The sequence below is a fragment of the Suncus etruscus genome, chromosome 1, assembly GCF_024139225.1.
Source record: "Suncus etruscus isolate mSunEtr1 chromosome 1, mSunEtr1.pri.cur, whole genome shotgun sequence".
Lineage (NCBI taxonomy): Eukaryota > Metazoa > Chordata > Mammalia > Eulipotyphla > Soricidae > Suncus > Suncus etruscus.
In genome coordinates, this window is record NC_064848.1 from 97,484,061 (window position 1) to 97,492,034 (window position 7,974).

Sequence of the window (7,974 nt, forward strand, 5' to 3'; positions counted from 1 at the left end):
AGAGGAATCCATTAATCATACAATGTGGAGAGATAAGTAATGACACTTTTAAGAACTGTTGAAAGTGCTTCTGGAGTTCTAATTTTTGAGAGTTCCTCATATGGACATAGTTATATCTTTATTTTTTTTTTTTTTTGGTTTTTGGGCCACACCCTGTGACGCTCAGGGGTTACTCCTGGCTATGCGCTCAGAAGTTGCTCCTGGCTTCTTGGGGGACCATATGGGACGCCGGGGGATCGAACCGCGGTCCGTGCGCAGGCAAGGCAGGCACCTTAGCTCCAGCGCCACCGCCCGGCCCCATTTATATCTTTATTTTATGCTTTCAAAAGCTCTACCATTTTTTTCTCTTTAGTTCTGGGTCTTGCCTTTTTTTTTTTAATAAGTGCTAATTTCAGAAATTGAGACTGATCAACCTATATCAGTTTCAATGTGTCTATTATGATGAATTTAGGTATAGTACAAAATAATAGCTATTATTTCCATTATAAATAATACAAATAAAACCTAAACCATTAAACATAGTTAATATCTCTCACCACATAGTTGTCATAGATGTATTTTTGTGATAACATTTTAGATCTGCTCTCTCCTAACATTCAAATACATAACACTGTGATATTAACTATAAACCTATTGGTATATTACTAGTGTTGCCCATTTCTCATGATGTAGGAGTTTTATTAAGCAACTCTTTATAGTCTTCTCAATCATTGAGGTTTTATTATTAATTTATATAAGGTATTTTGTCAGGGGACTGGAGACATAGTATGGGGGTTAAGGTTCATGCTAGTATATGGCCAAGCCTTGTTAGAAACCAATACTGTCTGATCATTCAAACATAGATGAGTTATTCCCCATTGATTATAGCACTGGGGGTAACTCCAGATTTGCCTGAGTAATTCATATCACGTCAGGCCTCAAGCAGCACAATAGCCTTGAGCTTAGCAGTGAACAACAGGCCTTGTTGGTTAGAAATGGAATGTCCCTCATTCATTACTACTACGTGCCTTAAATATTACTGTGAAAGATTTGTAATTCACTTTGCCCACAATAAAAAAATTAAAAAATATTTTACAGATTTTAAAATTTTAAAAGTAAAAATAAAAAACAAACAAAAAAATTACAGGGAATGGTTCTTGAGTCTCCTGAACACCACTTGGGAGACCTTCTCAGGTACATACAATTAAATAAAGTTAAAGGTCTTAGAACCAGAAATGAGAAAGTACTTGTTTTCCATGGAAATGTAAATTCTATGGCAAAAATTAGTGAATGTGACCCTCATGGCAGTCATAAATATCCAAATTTCTGCTTCCTAACCTGCCCTACTTATATTTCTTTGCCTTTGTGCCAGTTGGGGGAAAGAGTGAATGCCAGAGACACATTTTATTTTATATTCACACAAATCTCTTCAACTTTTATTATAGGCCAGTGAGTTCCTCAAACAGGAGAAATTTTGAATGAACTTTGCTTTTAGTGGCCAGGAGTGGAGACATAAAAAGAGCTTTTCAGCTTCTCTGGTTACAGAGATAAGTACAAAGGGTAGCTGGCATTAAGTCTGTGATAATAGCTGCTCTAAGAACTGACCATGATTTGAATCTCTTGATAGCAGATTCTGGGGAGACTGGAATATTTATCAAGCCATTAGGAGAGGCTGTTTCTTCCTGATAAGATGCCTACAACTGATGAGATTCACCTGAACAGGCAGATGAGGCTGGAATGGATTTATAGCCATATGCAGTGAAGGCAAAAAAAAAAAAAGTTTTTAAGAATGTTGAGACATTCGTCAGCAAAATTATCAATCTGTCCTCTGTGAACACTCTAGCATATCCTGTGATTGGATACTAAGCTCAGGTTTGGCCAGCAAGTCACAATTTCACAATGTCACAAATTCACAATTTCTAATTTGAAAGGAGTGGGGTAAATGAGGTAGCTGCTATTAATCTGATAGATGCCACTTTTTCAGAAAAAGTTCAAAGTGAATGATAAAATGAGTGATAGCTGATTATCCTAGGTCTTGACAAAAATGAAACAATTTTATATAACTCTAGAGTTTTACATTTGTTTTTTAGGTTTATTACTAGAGTAAGAGAAGTTGCAATCCAGTTTAATGATAAAAAATACAGCATAAAAGTCACCTGCATTTTATTTTTTCTTTCCGTGAAGTGTTTCAGCCACATACAACCTTACCAGCTTTAAATTTTGAATTAAAGCATTACAAATGGGGTTTCTTACATTTAATATATATTACATACTAATATATAATATATTTAATTTTAGTTGACTTTTGAAACTTAAATCTGTTTTTTAGATTTATTCTCTTTGAAAATATAAAACCTGAAATATGAGGTAGATATGCTGGCCATACAGGATTGTTGGGATGCAACTTTAGCAAATTTGTAAGCCATATCTTCTCTCCACCACCTTTTATTTTATTTTTTTGTTTTGTTTTGTTTTGGGGCCACACTTAGAGGTGCTTGTGGATTACTACTTGCTTTGTACTCAGGGATCACTCATAGCAGGCTCAGGGAGCTAAGGATTGAACCCATGTCACCCTGGGTTGCAAGGCAAGTAATTTATTTACTGTATTATCTCTCCAGCTCCTTTAATGTTCTTAATGGAATAGCATTTATTCTTTTCCTTGCTTGCTATTCCAAAATATATACATCTATTCTTAATTATCAACACAAAAATTTATCTATCTCTAGGTTCATAGTATCTGCAGTTAACATTTGTCTAAAGCACCTAGGAGAAACCAAAGAGAGCTTAGTGGACTGAGTGCATGTAAACTCTGTATATAGAAGGCTGGTGTCCTATCCCCACCCACATCATATGTTTCCTTGAACACTCTTGGGAATGGCATCAAATATTTTTTTAAATAAAGCATGATAAATAGTATTTATAGAGAAATACTATTAGAGATACATTTCTTATAGACGATTTCCTGGAGTATATGTAATTTTTATTTTACTTGATATTTTAGACTATCTCTAGATCAAACCAAATAATCAAATAAATGGCAATTTGTATTTTAATGATATTCTTATATCATTGAAAACTCATGTGGTGGTGTGGGTTTGGGCCATACCTGGTGATGCTCAGGGCTTAATTTTGGCTATGTGCTCAGAAATCATTCCTGGCTTGGGGGACCATATGGGACACTGGGTGATCAAACTGTGGATCATCCTAGGCTAGCACTGGCAAGGTAGATACCTTACTGCTTGCACCACTGTTCTGGCTCCTGAAAACTCATTTTTAGAGTTTATATTATTATTATTATTATTATTATTATTATTATTATTATTATTATTATGTATTCTAAAAATGTGCTGTTACAGCTGAATATTGTCTTGAAGGATTCTTTAACAAATAACTCTGCAATTTTCTGTTGACAAGCTAGCTATGGTATAAAGCACCAGTCATTGCCCACTTCTCTCTTCTGTCCCACTCAAACCTCTACTCTGAGAAGACTAATTCAATTTTCCTAGATGTATAAAGTGTATTTGTATATGTATGTACATTTGTACACAAGTGTGTACATGTGTGTCATGTTCATAAATGCCTGTGTTTCTATATGTGTGTGTTGTAAGCTTCTATGTTCCTTTTGGGAGCACTTGTGGTTTATATGGATTCCCTTTGGGCATAGGTCATGAAGACTGATAACCTCCCTTTCTGGCCCATATTTAGTTACTACCATGACTGTCTCTAGTGTTTCTAGCATCTCCTCTTATCTTGCTTTTTTCAGGGGCAGTACAACAGGATTGTTAAAAACACACATTCTGGTGCCAGACTTCCGGGGTTAAATTCTTCTCCATGTTCTGTTAGGTAAATATTAAGCTACTAGAATTAATATAATGCTCAATTGACACTCCTTATGTTAATATGCCCATTACCTGAGTGCTTCAAAATATTTAAAAGATGGGGAAATATCATTCCAGGGGCCAAAGACACTAAGACACATACCAGGCCTGAAGCTAATCATGTTTTGATCCACTACACAATTCAGTCCCTTTGCATCCTTAGGCACAGCCCTAGAGGCCCCTAAAACAACATTACTTGTGACCTGTGGATCCCAGCCCTGTTGGAATGATCACTCCCACCCACTGCATGCAGGGCCTACACAGTACAGAATCTTCAGGCCTTGAATTGACCTGCAGGCCTCCAGCCCTCCTGAGGAAAGCCTACTCTCAACTCATGCTCCAAAAGAATATTCATTATATTTTCAAACTTCAATTCCTGCTTTTCTTCCACAGTCCTGGTGCCTGTAAACCTAGGACAATAGGGTGGGATAAGGAACCTTTTCTGTGGTTGCTACTGCAGTATCAGCCTGAATCTTTATTGGAGGCCTTACTCCTAAGCCCTATGTTCTACAGAGAGCTCTGCGCCTGGGTTTTGTGTCAGAAGTAACAGAAACCAAAGGGAATGATGATTCTTCTTTCCAAATGTCCTTTCTCACCCTGCTCAGGATCTTCCGGAAGAGGAATTTTAGACTGAGGATTTGTCTGAGAGCCTAGCTTCTAGCTTGGCACTAAATAGATAAAATATTAAACACTATTGTGCTCTCAGAAGTCCTTAACATCAAGTATACAGGTAATGAATTCAGCTCTAGGCTATTTGGAGCCTGTTGTTTTGATTTCCCATAGCACACACTTTTTCATTAATGAACTCTCCCTGCAGAAAATAAGGGACAGGAGCTTGGAATCCCTCCATTCTGCCAGAAATTGTGGCCCTGAGGCTAAAACCCTCCATCAGGAGTAGAGAAGGGCAATATTTATGTCTAGTTTTACTGATTGGCCAGATATAAAAGCTCCAATTTTCAAATCAAATTACTGATTGAAAACAATTTGGAGCATTTTAAAAAGCACTATAAAATGGATAAAAACTAAATGGTATACTATTTTGACTTCTCATAATTATTCTGAGTCCTTCAATTGTTGGCTAATGCTATCTTTAATTATTAAAACAACTTTAGGAGACTGGGACTTTCTCTCCCACTATTATAAAGGTCCTGATAAATAAAAATTTGTCTTAAAAGTTGTTGGTTTTCAGAGATCTCCTGATAAATGAATGGAGACAAATTTTGAGAGTGGTCTTAGTTATCCTCAAATAGAAAATTTTAAATTTCTGATGGTATAATCTTAATAATTTCCCAGGAGAAAGATTAAGTGACAGTAGCAATTCAGTTTGCTTGGGCTAGCCAATATTTTTATCAAAAGATATTTAGAAGAAATATAGGCAAAATGGACAAGTCTTAGGTAGGTTGCTAACTTTCAGAACTTTGAAATACAGAAAAATTCCATTCATCAAAGTGTCAAATAAATAATATTTTATGGATATTTGTGATCAGAAAGGAGTAAGTTATAAGACTAAAATTTTTATGATTTTCATTTGAAATATAACACTCAGCATTTAAAAGCAAGATAATTTTTTAAAATAAATTCTCTGCTTAGACTAATAAAGTCAGGTATTTCTTGTGTGGTATTAAAAAGACTACTGGTCTTTTCAATATTCTGTTCTTTTCAATATTCTGAATCATAGAGAAATTGTAGAGATTTTTAAAAAATTGCATTCAACTTTATAAAACAATAAGATAGTATTAAATGAATTTGGCTCTTTGCTTTTTTAATCTAGAGGGTGTTACCAGACAAACTGAATAAGAGATAAGATGGGGCAATAAAACAATTTTATTCTAATATAGGTATAACATAATGTATTTTTTAAATTATTATCTTTATTTAAACACCTTGATTACGGTGGTGCTAGAGGTAAGGTGCCTGCTTTGCCTGCGCTAGCCTAGGACGAACCGAGGTTCAATCCCCAGGCATCCCATATGCTCCCCCAAGCCAGGCACGATTTCTGAGCTCATAGCCAGGAGTAACCCCTGAGCGTCACCGGGTGTGGCCCCAAAACCAAAAAACAAACAAACAAAAAAAAGCCAAAAAAACCCCCACCTTGATTATAAACATGATTATGGTTGGTTTCAGTCATGTAAAGAAAACCCCCCTTCACCAGTGCAACATTCCCATCACCAATGTCCCAAATCTCCCTCCGCCCCACCACACCCCCGCCTATACTCTAGACAGGCTTTCTACTTCCCTCATTCATTCACATTGTTAGGATAGTTCTCAATGTAGTTTTCTCTCTAACTGCACACATCACTCTTTATGGTGAGCTTCATGTAGTGAGCTGGAACTTCCAGCCCTCCTCTCTTTTGTCTCTGAAAATTATTGCAAGAATATCTTTCATTTTTCTTAAAATTCATAGATAAATGAGACTATTCTGTGTCTTTCTCCCTCTGACTTATTTCACTCAGCATATTAGATTCCATGTACATCCATGTATAGGAAAATTTCATGACTTCATCTCTCCTGATGGCTGCATAATATTCCATTGTGTATATGTACCAGTTTCTTTAGCCATTCATCTGTGAAAGGGCATCTTGGTTGTTTCCAAAGTCTGGTTATTGTAAATAGTGCTGCAAAGAATATAGGTGTAAGGAAGGAATTTTTGTATTGTATTTTTGTGTTCTTAGGTATATCCCTAGGAGTGGTATAGCTGGATCGTATGGGAGCTCGATTTCCAGTTTTTGGAGGAATCTCCATATCGCTTTCCATACAGGTTGGACTAGATGGCATACCCACCAGCAGTGGATAGAGTTCCTTTCTCTCTACATCCCTTCTAGCATTGCTGTTCTCACTCTTTGTGATGTGTGCTAATCTCTGTGGTGTGAGATGGTATCTCATAGTTGTTTTGATTTGCATCTCCCTGATGATTAGTGATATGGAGCATACTTTCATGTGCCTTTTGGCCATTTGTATTTCTTTTTTGTCAAATTGTCTGTCCATTTCATCTCTCCATTTTTATGGGATTAGATGTTTTTTTTCTTGTAAAGTTCTGTCAGTGCCTTGTATATTTTGAATATTAGTCCCTTATCTAATGGGTATTGGGTGAATAGTTTCTCCCACTCAGTGGGTGGCTCTTGTATCCTGGGCACTGTTTCCTTTGAGGTGCAGAAGCTTCTCAGCTTAATATATTCCTATCTGTTAATCTCTGCTTTCACTTGTTTGGAGTTTCCTCCTTGAAGATGCCTTTAGTCTCAATGTCATGGAGTGTTTCACCTACATGTTGTTCTACATACCTTAAGGTTTCAGGTCTAATATCTAGGTAAAATCCATGTGGATTTTGCCTTTGTACATGGTGTTAGCTGAGGGTCTAAGTTCAATTTTTTGCAAGTGGCTAGCCAGTTGTGCCAACACTGCTTGTTGAAGAGCAGGGGTGGCAAACACGCGGCTCTAGAGCCACATGCGGCTCCCGGACAAAAGGAATGTGGCTCTTTGCCTCTTCTCATTCTTTTGTATACTGTAGCTCTTTGCCAAGTTTGGATTTTGTTATGCTGCTTCTGAGGAGGGACCTCTGAGGAGAGATCTTCGAGTGCATAGTCCGCCCCCAGGCTCCATCATCCTGTCTCCCTTCCCTCGGAAACAACTGCACGAGCCAGCGAGTGGGGAGACCCGTGTGTCACATGTTGTGTCATATCTTGCCATTAGTTCTTAGTGTTGAGGACGCAGAACACCCTCACCATCACTGCAGGATTTTTACCTCACTCAAAATGGCAAAATGCAATGTGATTAATATATTATTGTTAAAATTATATGCTTTTGTGTGAGTGTTTGTCTGTTTTGGCAGGTTACTGCTTGGTGTGGCTCTCTGACTCTCACTGTTTAAAATTTTGGCTCTTTGTGTTGAACTTATTTGCCACCCCTGTTGAAGAAGCTTTCCTTACTCCATTTAGGAGTTCTTTTTCCTTTATCAAAAATTATGTGATTGTATGTCTGGGGAACTTTCTCTGAGTACTCAAACCTATTCCACTGATTTTAGAATCTGTCTTCATTCCAATAACTTGCTGTTTTAATAACTCTTGCTTTGCAATACAGTTTAAAGTTGGGGAAAGTATTACCTCCCATATTTTTTTCCCAA